Source organism: Enhydra lutris, unplaced genomic scaffold, assembly GCF_002288905.1.
Source record: "Enhydra lutris kenyoni isolate GAN:26980312 unplaced genomic scaffold, ASM228890v2 scaffoldscaffold23, whole genome shotgun sequence".
Lineage (NCBI taxonomy): Eukaryota > Metazoa > Chordata > Mammalia > Carnivora > Mustelidae > Enhydra > Enhydra lutris.
Genome location: NW_019154107.1, coordinates 2,832,651 through 2,851,783, shown reverse-complemented (window position 1 = coordinate 2,851,783; position 19,133 = coordinate 2,832,651).

Sequence of the window (19,133 nt, the reverse complement as noted above, 5' to 3'; positions counted from 1 at the left end):
GAGCGCTTTCCATAGAGTTCCGGAGGGCGGGAATGAAGATGGCGGCCTCCCGGTCTCCAGCCCGGAGGAGCCGAGAGCCCAGGGCCCCACTCCTCAGTGCGCCCTCAGAGAACAACGCCCAATTACTCCCGTCACCCTGGCCTCCGGCCGCGCTCTGAGCTGACCGAGCCTGCGACCGGTTCAAGGTAACCCCGAGGTTAGAGCTTATTCCTCAGCTCTGTCTCTGTAGCCGGCTTCCCCGTTCTAATAACTGTAAGCTCTGTGACACTCAGACACCCCCGATCCTTCTGTGACCCTGCAGGACCTGAGGCCATGCTGACCCTGTGTGGGCTTCACCCCGGTTAAGCCTCTAGAGTGATGTCCCTCAGCAGAACAGACTTTTAAAAGTCCTGATTTTGTGCTCCGTTGCTCCGCCGCTTGCTGGGAGCCGGCCCCTCCCCCCGCGGTCTATCTTCCCGTCGCTTTGGATTCACTTCTCCGCCAGTCCTACCTTTCCGAAAGTGGTTGATTTTCTGTTTCTAGAGTTGCTGTTCTTCTTCTCTTCGATCTCCCGTTGGATTTGTAGGTGTTTGCAATCTTTAGATAAGCTATCTAGCTGATCTCCCGCTACCTGAAGTAGTCTCAGCCTGCTACTTCTCCGCCATCTTGACTCCTCCCCCTGGTATAATACTTATTGAATGACCAGTGATTCAATGCGTCAGGCTTTGGTTTAGAAATGCCAATTCATTGATGAACAAGACTTGAATTCTCCTCAAGGACTTCAGTTTAGTCATTTATAACCATGATTGATTACCATTGTTGCTCTAATTCTTCGACTTTCCCTGTATCCAATTCCTTTGCCATGTGATGTTGCTGTTCTCAGTAAAGGAACAATTTATATTTCCCTTTCCCACTTGACTAAGGATTCAGCCTAGTGACTTTCTCCGGCCAATGTAATAGACAGACATGATGAAGTGCCAGATCTGAGTTTATGCCTTAAGAGATCACACATATTTCCACTTCACTTCATTCACCTCTACCAGTGCTATAAGAGGTACATACCCCTAGCTATCCCACTGGGTCCAGAGAGGATGAGAGCTGGTTAGAACAGAGCCCCCTCCCATGAATGCAGATCTCTGAATTTTGCAGCAGTTTGTTATACTGTGCTGTTATGTCTATAGCTTACTGCTACTTTTGATAATGATGAACTAATAGAGAACTTTGAGATGGGGATACCACCATTTTTTATAACCTTGCAGAAGCACAAAGTGATGTCCAGTGCTAACATATTAAGCCAATAGGCTACAGGTCTTTAAGTGGATACTTCAGGCCCTGAATATTGTTATATGATCTTGAATATGACTATTTAAGAAAAATGATCCAAGAAACAGTAGGAACTTAGAGTAGAAAAATCGAGGAAAAGCCCTTAAATTATGGCAGATTATCATCATCATCATCATCACTCATATCCTCTTCTATTTGAGCACTTCCTGTGTTCAAAGAAAAACATTATTATCTCCATTTTCCAGGTAAGAAAACTGAGGCTAAACAGTATTTAATTTTCCCAAGACAACACAGCTAATACTTGGAAGAATCGAGTTTTTTTCTAGGCCTGTAAGATCCCATAGTCCATGCTGTAAATATGCACTTATTACCTCAATCAAGGAAGACTTCTGATTATAATAAAGCACTACATGCTAATATGTATGTGGAATTTTATAAAGTACACAGATATTATTTCATTTGATCCATACAATATCTTTGCAAAATGGAAACTATTATATATATAATCATTTAAAAGGCAAATAGCAAAGTTCTGAGAAATCGCATGATTCTAGCCCAAGATCAAAGTACTGATAGGTCCTGACACTAGTTACAAGCCTATAAAAGATCAGAAATGTATGCTGCTTCTGTGCTATACTGAAACATTTGAAAAAAAATCTTTGGTGTAGACAACTGAGGACAATTCAAATGAGTGAAAATCCCTGGGAAGTTGTTTAAAATATCTTAAGAAAAATGTAATCTAATAGAAACAACTAAGCCAAACAACTTAGTCATTTATTCCTCCTGAAGATTTTAATTTACTTTCCCCATTCAACTGATATGTGAAAAGAACAACCCTAAACATATTCTGTTGATTCTCTCAGGAAACATCTTAGTTACTTCTTCTCACATTTTGTTTCTAATTATTTATCTCTGGCTCCATTTCAATTTTATTTAATGAAGAGTGTTTTTTTGCTCTTATAATATTACTCTGTAAATCATTGTAGGCCACCACTGTGAATTTCATTCTGCCTTTATTTCCCCCTTCAAAAATATTGTTGTACAATACCATTTATAAAGACAAACTGTTAACATTAGGTTACAACAATAATAACTGCATTTCTCTTTCTAAACATCACAAAGATAGTGCTCTGTTTTTTGAAAATATAGTTTCATTCTTTGATGGGTATTTCATATTTGTCTCTTCCAACTTTTCTAAAATGGAAATAAAATTGTCAATCAAAACAATAATATTGGGGGCACCTGGTTGGCTCAGTGGGTTAAGCCTCTGCCTTCAGCTCAGGTCATGGTCTCAGGGTCCTGAGATCGAGCCCTGGGTTGGGCTCTCTGCTCAGTGGGGAGCCTGCTTCCCTCTCTCTCTCTGCCTGCCTCTCTGCCTACTTCTGATCTCTCTCTCTCTGTCAAGTAGGTAAATGGAATCTTTAAAAAATAATAATAATATTGGAGGTGAATTCTATGCAAAGAATTTACAAAGGCAGAAACATTAATGAAAAGAAACAAAGAGGAAAGGCTGTTATATATTTAAAAACAACAAGTCACTAGTGACATTATCTATTGTTTGAAATCTGGGCATGATTATGTTGGTTGCCTTATAAACGTCTCCTCACATAAGGTCATCTGGAAATAAAAGTCTACTTTTTTTTGCCATGAGTATAATTTAGTGATGAGAGAACTTGCCCAAGAACCAGAAGAAGGGATTTGGATTTCAGATATGGTGTACAGCTCTGACCATTAATGAGAACTTGGGCAAGATTTTCCATTTGTCAGGACAATTGGTTCTCAAACTTTTGGTATGAGAACACATTTTGGATCATGTAAATCACTTTTTAAAACTTTCAAATACTAGGGCATCTGGGCAGCTCAGTCAGTTAGCATCTGCCTTCAGCTCAGGTCATGATCCCAGAGTCCTGGGATCGAACCCCATATCAGGCTCCCTGCTCAGTGGGGAGCCTGTTTCTCCTTCTCCTTCTGCCACTCCTCCTGCATGTGCTCACTCTCTGTCTCTCTCTCTCTCTTTCTGTGTTGTATGGATAAATAAAATCTTTTTTTTTTTAAAAACCCTTTAAATTACCAAGGTATCCAAATTTTATTTTGAGTTCCCCCAGAAACTTTCCCTAAAACAAAATTTTAAGTACAAGTGATGTGCTTGGGGCCATGATAGCAGGAAACATTGATAAAGAAGCCAGCAAATGAGACAGCAAAGGGAAAAGAGCCAACATACAGTGTGTCATCATGACAGCCATCACTGTGGGTAACTATCTGAATCCTCTAAGGGACTCTGGGGGTTAATATAAGAATATGCCTCAAAATTATCTCAGCTGATGTGCAAGTAAGTTGGGGTATTAATCTATTGACTCCTTTCCTGTTCTTTGTGAAAAGACTATTGCTGGGGCCATCAACTCTGTTGACACCTCTGGCTTGCCATTGGGCAGGCCAAGTGCTTCCACCAGACAAGTAGTACTTGGATAGGGTCATGAATATTGAAGTAAAGCAGCCTTTGATAACATGTGAAAGTGAGAGCTGAGGGGAAAAGAGTGAAGCACTGTACTGTGTGTTATACCTTCCAACTAAAATTTTGTATCCAACAGATAGAGTGGACATTAATTTTTTATTTTTTATTTGTTTACTCTCTAGGATTTAGACCACCTGCTTATGTTTGAGGAATTGCCTAACCCACAAATTCTGGCAAAGAACAGAGCTCACCTTCTAGTATGGAAGCTAAAAAAAGGAGATACTCATTTTCCAAGCCTCTTTTGCAGGTAAGACTCCATCAATCAGATGCTCTTGCTTGAGATATTGAACGTGGAACAAATAACACAGTGAAGCCGAGTTAATGAAAACTAAATCTTATGGCATTGGCTGGCAGTGGTGGCAGCCATCACTGTCTTCAGAGGAGCTGTGGTAAGAGGTACATGTCAGTCGTGGTGCCCAGTGTGTAGAATTCCCAGCAGCCACGGTGTAGGCTCATAAGTACAGTGTTTGGCAATGGCCACAGTAGTGCCTTCATCAGATACGTCCTTAGCCTCCCTCGACAATACTCGTTTGCTATACCTTATCCTTCTGTCTTCCTGGTTCTGTGAGTTACTATTGACCTACCAATACATTTGATATGTGCTTATATCACACAGGGTCAGTTTCTATTGCTTACAACACAAAATCTCAACTAACAAAACAGATCTAAGGTATAGCCCAGGAAATTCTTTTTTTAGCAGCCTCTCAAAGTGATTCTAATGCAAATTTTGTGGACCACTGTCTGGGGTTGTTTCCTCAAAGGGAAAATAAATATAAAAACATATGCTCAGCAGAGGACTTGTGATGTTCCAGTAATTATAAGGGAGGAGCCTTAAAAGATGAATAAGATTATTTCACAATTGAAGCCATCACCTAAAGGATGATTTTGAAGTAATTTTCCACTCAAAGTGGATAGATTTCATTAAAACATTTCAGCTACTTCGTGATGCAATCTATTTAAATGCTGATGTCTTAGAAAATTACCTGGTCATCCCCGTCTTCAGATCCCCTCAGTCCCTACATTTGTAGCCAATGGACTTTTGGTAAGCTGGTTAAAAAATGGCCCAAATCCTTCACCTCTCCTTGTATCTAGTCTCTTTACAATGTGACTTTGTAGCTCCTACCATAAAGAAAAAGAATCTAGTTTACCAGCCCTTGCCTGGGGCTGGCTTTGCAACTCACTTTGGCTAATAGAATGTGTTGTAAATGACAATGTGCCAGTTTTGAGCCTAACTAAGCCTCAAGAGATTTTGCATACTTCCACTGTCTCTCAGAATCTACTAGCTAACAGTAAATAAGCATCAGCTAGACTGCTAGAGGTTGAGAGACCACAGCAATGAATTCTGAGGTGCCCCCCCCTTAAGAATCAGTCACCTAGCTCACCCAGGCTAACTTGCAGGCCCACAGAGTTAAGTCAATCAGATGACTCTTGCTTTGACCCATTATGTTCTGGGTGGTTTGTTATACAGCTATAGGTAACTGATAAATTTCTCCAAATACTTTGTGTATTCTGTTTGATCTCTGAGTCTACTTGTACTTGTGAGAAGGTTGATTAAGGAACTTCTTGGCAGGTACCCAACATTGTATGGTACATACATGTAGTAGCTTTGCCAGTATCTCACTTTGATTTATATTTTTATTTTCAATGACTAGGTCCTAGATTTATCATTTTCTGCTTTGGTGACTAAGTTCTCTCCTCATAAACTCACCAAATCTTCATGATTAGGTTTTTGTTAGAGATGCCCTAAATATACATCTTACAAAATGACAAATGGCCAAATTCTAAAATTAAGATTCATCTAAAGCTGAATATCACCATCATAGAATTACCTTCTGGGATAGATGTTAATTATTACAATTATAAAATTATAATTTTATTTTTAAAAATTTGCTATTGGGGCACCTGGGTGGCTCAGTGGGTTAAAGCCTCTGCCTTCGGCTCAGGTCATGGTCTCAGGGTCCTGGGATCGAGCCCCACATCAGGCTCTCTGCTCGGCTTGTGATCTCTCTCTGTCAAATAAATAAATAAAATATTTTTTAAAAATTTGCTATCAAGGAACTTATCATCTGTTTTCTTCTAGGAGTTTTATGGTGTCAGGTCTACATTCAAGTCTTTAATCCACTTTGAGTTAATTTTTGTGTATGGTGTAAGGTAGTGGTCAAGTTTCATTCTCTTGCATGTAGCTGTACAGTTTTTCCAACACCATTTATTGAAGAGACTGTCCTTTTCCCATTGTATATTCTTGACTCTTTCACTATAAATTGATTGACCATATATACATGCATCTATTTCTGGGCTCTCTATTCTGTTCCAGTTATCGATGTGTATTGTTATTTATGTCAATGCCATACTGTTTAAATTATTATAGTTTTGTCGTATATATTAAAATCAAGGAGAATGATGCCTTCAACTTTGTTCTTCTTTCTCAAGACTGATTTGGGAATTTGGAATCTTCTGTGTTCCCATACAACTTTTAGGATTATTTGTTCTATATCTTTGAAAAGCGCCTTTGAAATTTTGATAGGGATTGTAGTATATCTCTAGAGTGCTTTGAGTAGTACAGAAATTTTAACAATATTGACTCTTCCGGTTTGTGAGCCCAGAATATCTTTCCACTTTTTTGTGTCTTCAACAATTTTTTCATTAATGTCTTGTAGTTTTCAACATACAGATCTTTCACCTCCCTGGTTAAATTTATTCCTGGGTATTGTATTCTTATTGATCAATTATAAATGGGATTGTTTTTTTTATTTCTCTTTCTGATAGTTCATTATTAGTGTAGAGAAACACCACAGATTTTTGTATATTGATTTTGTATCCTGTGACGTTACTAGTAGTAAGCTCCTTGACATAAGTCTTGGTGATGATTTTTTTAAAAATCTGACACCAAAAGCAAAAGATACAAAAGCAAAACTAAATAAACAGGACTATTTCATACTAAGAAGTTTATGCACAGCAAAAGAAACCATTGACAAAATGAAAAGGCAACCTACTAAATGAGATAAAGTATTTGTATATCATAAATCTGTTAAGGGTCTAATATCTGATATATATAAGGAATTCATGAACTCAATAGCAAAAGAACAAATAATTAGACATTTTTCCAAAGAAGACGTATGGATGAACAACAGACATGAAAAAATGCTCAACATCATCAGGGAAATGCAAATCCAAACCACACTAAGGTATCACTTCACACCTGTGAGAATCACTGTTATCAAAAGACAAAAAATAGTAAGTGTTGGTGAGGATGTAGAGAAAAGGGAACCCATGTGCCCTGATGGTGGCAATGCAAATTGATGCCGTCACTATGGAAAACAGTATGGAGATTCCTCAAAAAATTAAAACTAGAACTACCATATGATTTAGCAGTTCCACTTTTGGGTATTCATCCAAAGAAAACAAAAACACTAACTCAAGAGGATATATGTACCCCCATGTTTGTTGCAACAGTATTTACAATAGCCAAAATATGGAAACAACCTACATGTCCCTTGACATAAGTGTGTATGTGTGCATGTGTATGATATTCCATTTTATATATATTCATATTTAAATAGAAATATATTTTATATATTATACATAAAATATATTAGAAATATATAAAATATATATTTTATATTTATATAAAAATGTAATATATTTTATATATTCTCATTTAAATTAGAAATAGATTTTATGTATTACTTTATATATAATACATAAAATCTATTTCTATTTATATATGAATCTTACTCATGCATAGAAAGGAATGAAATCTTTCCATTTGTGACAATGTGAATAGACTTCAAAGACATTATGCTAAATGAAATAAGTCAGAGAAAGACAAATACTGTCTGATTTTTCATATATGTGGAATCTAAAAAAAAAAGAAACTTTAAAGACACAGACAATAGGTTTGTGGATGCCAAAAGCAGAGGTGGGAAGTGAGAGAAATGGGTGAAGGGAGTTAAAAGGCAAAAAGAAAAAAAGAGAAAACAGAAAGAGGCAAATGCTGTAGATATCTGTTAAATGTTAGTTCAGCTGCATGAAGTCTTTATATGTTTTATAATAAATGCTAAAGAAGAAAGATGATCTCATCTACTTGGTGTTACAGTGAGTGTAACAAGATATATACAGATAATTTATAAACTTCTAATTGTGATGAGGCCTTATGAAAGGGAAAAATTAAAACATTCTTAGTTAAGCGTCCACCTTCAGCTCAGGTCGTGATCCCAGGGTCCTGGGATTGAGCCCTACATCCAGCTCCCTGCTCTGTGGGAAGCCTGCTTCTCCCTCTCCCACTCCCCTTGTTTGTATTCCCTCTCTCGCTGTGTCTCTCTCTGTCAAATAAATAAATAAAATCTTTAAAATAAAAAAAAGAAATTAGATACAAATAAACAACTTTAAATGCTTTAAAGAAAAAAAAAGAATTAAATCTTGTACAACAAAGGATACTTTATAACGATACAAGGACTACGGCATGAGAGGATATGAACCAAATATTACATGAAGCTGGATACATGAAACAAAACCTCTCAGAAATACAAGTTCTTTATTTTAAAAAAATACAAGTTCTTTATTTAAAAAAAAGCCACAATAATGGTAGAAAGTTTTAATATTCTTTCAGAATTTTGAAAAATCAAGTTAACAAAAAGTAAAGACACAGCACTGGAATAATATAAGGAACTTAAGTCAACATTCATTTATTATGTGATAGAACATTTGCAAAAATCAATTTATTTATTGTCACTGAGAAATCCTTAATAAACCCCCGAAGCAGATTTTGAAGCCCATATTCTTTGATTATAACCAAAAAAAATTCAAAAAATCATAAAATGATTTTAAAAAAACTACAGCGAAACCAAGAAACCTCCTCCTAAACGACCCCCAGATAAAAGAGGAATTTGAAAATTATCTAGAAAAGTAATAAAAATAACACTTTATATGGGACCTGTATTCAGGTAATTTATAGTCTTAAATACTTTCATTTTCTTTAAAAGATTAAAAATAAATGAACTACACAATTCAAATTTTAAAAATCAACAATGTAAACCAAGAAAAAGTAGGAAGAGGGATTTCATACTGAAGAAAGGTAAAAATAAATGAAATAATAACAACAGAGACAGTAGAAAGGAAAATAAGTTCTGTTTTTTTGTTTTTGTTTTTGTTTTAAATAAGCCAAAATCTGGCAAATCCAGTTCAGGAAAAGAGAAGGCAAAAGTGTTGTTATTGGAAATGGAATGGATATTAGAGCCACAAAAATGGAAAAGACCAAAGAAATTATAAGAGGTGATATGGAAGTCCATGGCAACAAAATTGAAAATCTAAAGGAAATGGATGACTTCCTAGTAAATTTTGGACTACCACCAAACCCTACTATAACGTCATAAATAGGGTCCAAATATTTCCATCCCATAAAATGCAAGGTTGCATCACTGCAATATTAATGAAAACCAGTTTTTTAAATAAAGGGTTTTTTTTAAGATTTTATTTATCTGACAGACAGAGATCAAAGTAGGCAGAGAGGCAGGCAGAGAGAGAAAAAGAGAAGCAGGCTCCCCACTGAGCAGAGAGCAGAGAGCCTGATGCAGGGCTCGGATGGATCCCAGGACCCCGAAAGCACGACCTGAGCTGAAGGCAGAGGCTTTAACCCACTGAGCCACCCAGGCGCCCCTAAATAACGTTTTTAATTTTAATCCCAGTTTAGTTAGCATACAGTATTATATTAGGTTCAGGTGTACAATATAGCAATTCAGCTCTTCTGTAACACCTAGTGCTCATCACAAGTGCACTCCTTAATCTCCATCTTCTATTGCACACACCAGCCACCAAACTCCCCTCTGGTAACTATAGTTTGTTCTCTATAGTTAAGAGTCTGTTTCTTGGTTTCTCTCTCTCTCTCTCTCTCTTTTTCCTTTGCTTCTTTGTTTTGTTTCTTAAATTCCACACATAATGAAAACAACTTAAAAAAAAAATCTTCCAAGAACTTGGCGTCAGTCTTGTGCACCCAAGACCTGGGTTAGTGCTACCCCAGTGGAGTTCCTAGGCAGGCATCTATGCTGCTTTTTTTTTTATCTAGTCCAGGAACAGGGAGGGAAACCTGACCAGCAAGATGCTTTAGACCAACTACAAGTCAGGAATGAGCATAAAGCTAGGCAGGGGTGGAAGGAAAGGGAAATGAATCAGTCTCTTTATAAGGATTGGACACCAAGACAGGGTAATGTAGACCTGGTGGCTGTCTCCATCCACTGGACACCTTTACACTGCTCCTTTTGTTGAGTTTTTGGAAACTAAAATATTCTCATTAAATATAACAAGTCCCAGGTAGGTGGTCACTTCCAAATCCCTTTCCACCCCCAACCCTAGTATGAGCTTTGACTTGTCCTCATTTGATAATAGAAACTAGGCAGAGAACTTGTATTGAGCAACAACTGGATTATATCCAATGGCAGGACATCTTATTTAAAAATAAGAAGGGCATGTATTGCATGGAGCACTGGGTGTGATGTATATACAGTGAATCTTGGAACACTGAAAAGATAAAATTAAATTAAAAAAATAAAGTTAATAAAGCAAAAGGTTACTGCTCAACATTAAAAAAAAATTAAAAAACAAAAATAAATAAAATAAGTACTAAACTATAAATAGTGGTTATCTCCGGAAAGGAAGATGACCAGAAGTTTTCAAATACTATATGAAGTTGGATTTTTATAATAAACTTCACTACTGTAATTAGGAAAAACAATTCAGCCTTTTTGGCACCCTTCTATGCAAACATATGTAAACTACACTCCCCCCAAAATTTAGTGGTTAGATTTCAAATATTTGATAATGTAGGGCAAGAATAATGTGCTTAGTACTGGTTTGTTCCCATGATACTAAATAGTCTCCCCTTTCAGCTGAAGTAGTAAAGGAACAAGATCATCTTTGCTAGCTTTGCCAGTGTAAGATACTACTGGTAATGATGCCACTAAGGTATTATGCTTTACTTCCTCTTTAATAGCAAATGGATAACATAGAGACATCTGCTTTTTAACTCTCAGGCATGATGGTTGACTGATGGTGATGATGCTAATGCAATAAAGCAATCCCACAAACTGAAATATTGTGCACTATTCAAAGAAGCTATCTGAATGCTTTTAGAAGCAAAGATGCAATTGATGTCCCCATTATATTGTTTATTTCTAATATTTTTATGCATTTGCTAGTTGAAACAAAAGCATAAAAAAAGTCTCTGTGATTTAATGGGGCAAGATAAATGGCTTTAGAAATAAGTAGTTAATTTTCAAGATAATAATCTTCCCTGAATTTTCATCTGCATTTTAGTTTTCATTGCCTGGGTACCAATTTTGACTGGAGAAGAATGGTAGAAGTGTCTTTCCATCAACTATGATATAAGAACTCTTTCATTCTCAAGGCACAGTGTTTTTCTTCAGCTGGTTCCAGTACCTTAAAGACCTTCTCCACAAGCAACAGTTTTTATTAAACACAACAATGTTGTTATTATTTCCAAAGTATGGCATTAAGCTTTTTTTATATTCAAGCTATCTTTTTAGACATATAGTTGTGGTGGTCCTTCCATCACATTTGGACATCTTGTAAAACACATTACAAAACATTTCCAAAATAGCTTGCAACTCTATTTAACATACCACTCCAAAATCTCTTGTATGATAAGGAATCTATCCTTGCTGAAGAATGATAAAAGTGTTTCACTATTTTGCTGTCCTATAATTTATTTATTTATTTTTAAAGATTTTATTTTTTTTATATTATAGACAGAGATCACAAGTAGGCAGAGAGGCAGGCAGAGAGAGAGGGAGAAGCAGGCTCCCCACCGAGCAGAGAGCCTGATGTGGGGCTCAATCCCAGGACCCTGAGATCATAACCTGACCCGAAGGCAGAGGCTTAACCCACTGAGCCACCCAGGTGCCCCCTACAATTTATTTTTGAGCACACAAGTGAAGAGTAGACAAAACATTGTATGATTGTCAATCCTGAGTGATATATCATTCCTGTTATATTTGTTGGATTCTTGAAGACAATTACATTATAATTTTATACCCTAATTTTATATCCTATAAATAGTTTTTCAATCAAATGGGCTGTGTTAGTTGTATAAAACCTAGACATCCCTTGACAAGCAAGTAAAGCAGAAACACAGTTGAATTCATCCTTGATCCACCAAGCTGTTAAACTTAAAGAAGACTTCTACTGATTTCTGAACTACCATTTGTCTGATGTACAAGATACAGAGATTGCATATTTAATAATACCGCTAGGCTTACAGAACATAATTCAGAAAAACTTTCTTTCAGGACTATGTTTTCTGGATGAAATTTGTACCTGGGATTTTTTTTTAATGTCCAAACTCAAAGAACTCAAAAGTCTTTTCTCTTTAACTCAAAGAAATGATTGGCACTCTATAGGGATGATGTAAATAAGTTTTTGTTTAAAAGTTTAAGTTTTGAATACTTAAAACTATAGGGGATTGCCATCTTAAAGTGTATTCTTTTAAAATCTGTTATTTTTATAGTTTGATGGTGAGAACAAAATAGGTTTGGGGTATCTTATTTCTAACATTTTCTGTATTTGTATACACTTTATTATATTAGAATCAAATGGTATTTATTAAATTAACTTTTAGTTTATCTTTTAGTTTTTTCTGCTTGTGATAATTTGAGATGGAAAAATTGACATTTGGTTTTAAATAATCCTCCAAAGAGGGGTACCTGGGTGGCTCAGTGGGTTAAGCCTCTGCCTTCGGCTTGGGTCATGATCTCAGGGTCCTGGGATCAAGCCCTGAGTTGGGCTCTCTGCTCAGCAGGGAGCCTGCTCCCTCCACTCTCTCTGCCTGCCTCTCCACCTACTTCTGATCTCTGTCTATCAAATAAATAAATAAAATCTTTAAAAAAAAATAATAATCCTCCAAAGATGTGATGAATTGTTTCAGGATTTTTTTCTTGAAATACTCTGCCTAAATGGAAGTAAATAACTACATTTTAAATAAAATTCTTAAAAGGTTATTTTATCTGATGTAATTGTTCATATACCAAGCAATCCTACAAAAATTAGAATTAATATGTAATTGAATATCTATTATTCAGTATTTTATTATTATTAAAGTTATATAGTATTAGTCATAAAGAAAAATTATTTCTAAAGTATTTTCCTCATACACTTTCATAATATTTACAAAAACTGTTCACTTTTTCATTGTTCATTTAACTCTTTGAATGTTAACTGTCTTTACATAAAAATTAATGGTTTTCACCATCATCATTAATTATTATAGTATTTTACCCCACAATAATAAAATTTATTCTATAATTGACTATTAGAATTCCAACAAATAAAGCACACAAGGATATTTTAATTCCATGTTATACCTAGAATGCTTATATATATTTAAAAGTGAATATCAAGAAATTAACAATAAATCCTGATGATCTATCTTACTTTCACTGTACTATTATTACTTATATTACTGTTACTATTACACTAAATATATGTAATGGCAACTTATCTTTCAAATGATGTTAATGAAAGGAAAAGACTATTTAGCTTTCTAAAGACTACAGTCAAAGCACAAGTTGAAAACAAGATACTGGTTAAATTCTAAGGTCAAAGACAAACTTTCATGCCTTCCTGGTTTGTGTATTTAAAATATCTTTCTCAAAGAATAATTGCAAGCTATTATAAGATTTACCTAACGGCATTTATATACATGTAATGGATCCCTTTCTACCTAGAAGAAGTACATGAGATTATGTATTCATAGTTTTTGGAAGGCTGAAAAAGTTGAAAATCTTAAGTCCTTCCTTGTTGACTAAATGCTAAGGAGTATGTGTAGACAGCCTCCAAATATGATTGCTAGCAATTTCTTCCCAAACTATATGCAGATGTTCACATTCCTCCCATTAAGATGTAGAATCTATTTTTCCTTCCCTTAAATGTAGGCTGACTGGTGACTTTGTCAGTTCCAGGCTTAGCACCTTTAAGAAGCAGCTTTCACCTTTGCTTTCCTGGAATCCAGCTGTCATCCTGAAAGGAAGTGCAAGTTGTCCTGCTGGAGAGAGAGAACATTAGGAAAGACCCTAGAGAATGAGGAGGATGGGCTGATATAGAGAGAGGCCACACTGAGTAGAATTGTATTCCCCAGCTGACAGCACTGAGACCCCAGAAGTGCAACAGAGTCCATCTTGTACCTACAAGCCCAGCCAATGCAATCACAAGAATGATCCCACTAGTTAATAGTACTTATGCTCCATTACATGGAACATAAGAGCCAACATTCAACCCACAGAATCATAATAAATAAAAAATAGTTGTTTTAATCCACTAAGTTTGGGGGTGGTTTGTTACCTATCAATAAATAACAGAGACAGACATTCATACCTAGTCCAGGATGTTACCAAACAAAAACAAAAAAAAGAACAATTCAGACATGTTACATTGGCTTTGAGGCTTGGCAAAAGGCAGAGGATGGAAAAATGGTGAGGAATTTGCTACTAGAGACAAGTTGGGGTTTGGTTATGCATTAACAGAATATTTGGCAAGATTCTTGCCTTTAGTAACTTGTAAGATAGAATGAAACCCAACAAATTTGTGTTATTTGGCTAACATTCCAGAAAGAATGTTGAAGATGCCAGTTGACTTCTCTAAGTTCTCTATGATGTATTTCAAGAGAAAGATAAGCTAAAGAAGGAACTGTTGAAGTTTTTAATAAGAACCTAAAAGGTAACATAGAGGCCCAAGATAGTCTCCTCAACTGGTGGATGAACTTCTGTACAGTGAGAAAACTGTTCAAAATGAACTCAGGGAAAACACTAAATTCAGGATGCTACCAGTAAACTATAGCCTCAAGGTCAATATCAAATTGAATGTGAGGGTTAACCATTTAATGAAGTGCCTCAAAAATCTTTTCAACTAGACAAAGAAACTTTTAAAAATGATAGGGGCATTGTTCTATAACACTTTGACCACAGCCTGATGTACAGAAAGCCTATTAAGCAAAAAATCATAGGCTTTTGTTTAATGGAATAGATTATAATTTGATAGTATAAAAACTATAGGTTTCTCAGAATCAGGAAGCCTGACATTATGTAGCTGGGTGGATTTCAGAATTACTATGGGCCACTGACTGCTGTATCTTTCATTTCCTACTTTTTGAATGGATGTGTTTATTGTAATTTTTTCTATTCTTGTCTCACTTCTGTGTGGTGAGAGTATGGAGAACAGATAAATTTTATTTTTAATTTGAAGTTTTCTCATTTGAGAGGCTCTGTACTTAAGCAGCTTCATGTACACACACACACATACACTGCACCTGAGGATTCACATTTAAACATTTTTTAGATGACAAGATGCTGGACTTTGAGCTAATACTATGATGATATGATATTTTTGAGGATGATGTTCAGTGTATTTTGCATGAGGAAGAGATCTGAATTGTTGTGGTAAAGGGTGAATTATGGTAGATGGTCTCTAAAGACATTCATGATAGTTTCTCCTTTCCCTCTACTCGCATGACTTTCCTCTCATAAAGAGCAAGGGTCTGGCTTTCCTGTTTTTGAATCTAGGCTGCTCTGTGACTTTCTTTGACCAATAGAATATAGCAAAAGTGTAAGTGTGCCAGGGGGCAGTTTATACTTTCATTTCATCAGAACCTAGTTGCCACGGTAGAGACAGAAGACATGAGGCAAGGTCCTACAGGATGAGCTGCCATGTATATAGAGAGATCACATGGAGTAAAACTGAAATATATGGGGTACTGGGTGGCCCAGTTGGTTAAGTGTCTGCCTTGGCTCAGGTCATGATCCTGGAGTCCTGGGATTGAGTCCCAGGATCAAGCCCTGCATCAGGCTCCTGGCTCAGTAAGGGACCTGCTTCTCCATCTGCCCTTCACTTCACTCATGCACATGCTCGCTCTCGCTCTCTCTCTCTCTCTCTCAAATAATAAATAAAATCTTTAAAAAAAAAAACCTGAAGTATACCAGGCGACAATCTGCATCAAGGTCCAGATATAAGAGAGAAGCCTTCATGGGCCTTGTAAATCAAATCAGGTACCAGCTGAATCCAACCATGTGACCAAGCCCAGATAACACTACAGTAGAGCAAAAGAACTGCCCAATCAACATACAGAACCATCATAAATAATGGATTGTTGTTGTTTTAAACCACTAAGTTTTGGGGTGGTTTGTTACAAACCCAAAGATAACTGAGGAGATTGGAAATGCAAATCTCTTTATGTGGTAGAAAAAAATGTTATCTATTAAAAGAAGCATTATAAATTGTCCTGCTATTTATGGAATTAATTTGGTTAAAATATGCTCCTTTAAGAGAAGATATATATTCCTTTTGGCAAAATGAATTTGTGCACTTAAAAAACCTTTGGAGGATGTGAAACATTAGTTGAGAAAATGAGCCAAGAATATAATGTATTCTTATTTTTAAAAAACTCCAAATTCTAGCTAACACTCTTTGTAATATATAAAATATCATTGTTCACTCTTCCAGGCCCAATTTTAAACATCTATAACTATTATAATCCTTGAAGAAATAATCAGCTGATATTTTGTCACATACCACACTAACAATTAACTAACATACCGAGAAAATCTTACTTTGCAAGACAAACTGAATTAATTGGTCTCAATGTCTAATGTACTCTTAATGTTAATTTGTCTACCTATCAACAGTATACATTCCTTAAGATCGGGGGACTATTTTTCTTCATTTTATTCTCCTTTTTCCTTCTTAGCATTATTCTAGAAGCATGATAGGTAGCTGATAAAATTGCTTGTTATCCAACAGTCACTTACTAAGAACCTGCTATGTGTCAGGCAATGTGAGATGCAAAGACTAGGTATGATCTCTGCCCTCAAAGGCCTACAACTTGGGGAAAATATGGAAGTGAAAATCTGCTCCACCTGGAGGAAGGCAGAAAACTATCTTGGACCCTAGATCCTACACCAGTACTAACCAGAAGTTCGCTACTACTGAGGAAGGCCCAGGAAAATCCACCCAAGATCAACAATTATCAGTGAAAAATTCCCTCAATGGAACCATCAGTAGACTGGACATATTTGAACACAGACTCCATGAACTTGAAGATAGATTAATATAAATGTTGTTTACCAAGGAAGCTCATTAATCAGTCACTACCCAGGGTTTTTATTGGAAGACTGTCACATAGGCATCCTATGCCCAGTGCATACCAAAGTATCCGACTCCCAGAAGGAAAGCAGGTATTCTGCATAAACCATATCATTTGCACAGTTTAAGCACAGTTAGGCACTCTTACTAGTTAGGGGGGTAGGAACACTCCCCAAATCAAAGTTCCCTGATGCCAACCAAAGACCAGCCTTGCAAGCAGGCCTTTTAAAGTTTAGCAGTCGCAGGCCTGCTATGTTAACTCTTCTGCATAGTAATTGAATTTGCTTGATTCCAACTCATTCAAGATCTGGGGAGGGCACCTGGATGGCTCAGTCAGTTAAGTGACTGCCTTCACTCAGGTCATGATCCCAGGGTCCTGGGATCAAGCCCCGCACTGGGCTCGTTGCTAAGTGGAGAGCCTGCTTCTCCCTCTTCTTCTGCCTGCTACTCTGCCTACTTGTGCTATCTGTCCGTCAAATAAATAAATAAATTTTTTTTAAAAATCTAGGGGAAAGGAGAAACTGTTTACACAGGACAAACTATTGTTTGTTTTTTCTGAATAATTTTTTTCATTAAAAATTTTTTTATTTAAGTTCAATTTAGTTAACATATAGTGTATTATTAGTTTCAGGGGTAGAATTTAATGATTCATCAGTTGCATATAACACCCAGTGCCCACTACATCAAGTTCCCTCCTTAATGCCTATCACTCAGTTACCCCATCCCCCACAAACCTCCCCTCCAGCAACCCTCAGCTTGTTTCCTATAGTTAAGAGTCTCTTATGGTTTGCCTCCCTCTCTATATTTAATCTTATTTTTTCCTTCCCTTCCCTATGTTCACCTATTTTGTTTCTTTAATTCCACATATGAGTGAAATCATATGCTATTTGTCTTTCTCTGACTGACTTATTTCACTTAGCATAATACCCTCTAGTTCCCTCCATGTCATTGCAAATGTGAGATTTTATTCTTCTTGATGGTTGAGTAATATTCCATTGTATAGATACAGCACATCTTCTTAATCCATTCATCTGTCAATGGACGTCCAGGCTCATTTGATAATTTCTTTACAAATTATGTCTGTTGTTGATATTGCAAGGGTGTACCTTCATAGTAAAGTTCAGTGTAAAGAAACAGATGTGGATTATGTTAGGAGCAAGATCAACATGAGGTATTCATGGTAGTATGGAATTAAACATGCTAGTAAGAAAATAAAGTTCTATTTTTGAATGTATTAGCAAGTATTAACTTTTAGTCACAATGTTAATAAGCAGTAGATAGGTGAAAATGAGATATGAATCACCAAATAAAATGAGTAGTATTCAGAGCCTTTTTAAACAAAAAGAGTGGCAAACTAAGGTGAAAGCATTGAGTAGAAGAGCTCCTCAAGGAATTCTGCAAAATGTCAACCTAGGATGGGAACTGATCTGTTCTCTTTCAGATGGAGAGACATTCAAAGAGGGAAGTGGCTATTTTGAATGGTAAAGTTGTAGAATCCCAAAAGAGCTTCAACCACTTCTAGAGATAACCCTTGCTCAAGGAGAAGCCTGCTGTTGGAAGTACCATCATTTTCAGTACTACCCATTAATGTCAGAAGATTTGCTCAATGTCTTACTTCCACATATCCTCAAATGAAGTAAGACAGGAGCTTTGACGTTAGTGGACAACTGAAAAATGCATAGGTTTTAGCAGGAGACCAACCTAAATTTATGCTACCAAATAACAATTATGTGATTCTAGCTAAGTTTCTTAATTTCACTGAGCCTCAGTTTCCTGCTCTATAAAATACATATTATCAATAAATTCAGAGGATTGTTATAAGAATTACCATAGATATACTGTTCCTACTAAAGTGCCTATTGCAGTAGGAGCAAAAGATAGATAGCATTATCCTTTACAGCTTTAATAGTTAAGATGTTGCCCCATAGTTCTTCAGACTTTCCCTGAGCCATTTTTTAGAGGTGAGTAAAGCAGAGAGAAACCATAGCTAGAAAGAAAACCTCTGCTGATTTGTTATCCAGGGTATCTGCACTTATAAAACTACCTTAGGAGTGGAGAAAGATTATTTTCAAAAAATGAGTTAGTGCAGTACAGATTTTTTTGTAATGATAAAATCCAGGAAACACCTGATTCTCTTTTTTTCTTGTTTAATATGGGACCTTGAAGCAAGAAATCTTTCAAGAAGATTCTAATAAACTAGTAAAGGTAGAGAACACCA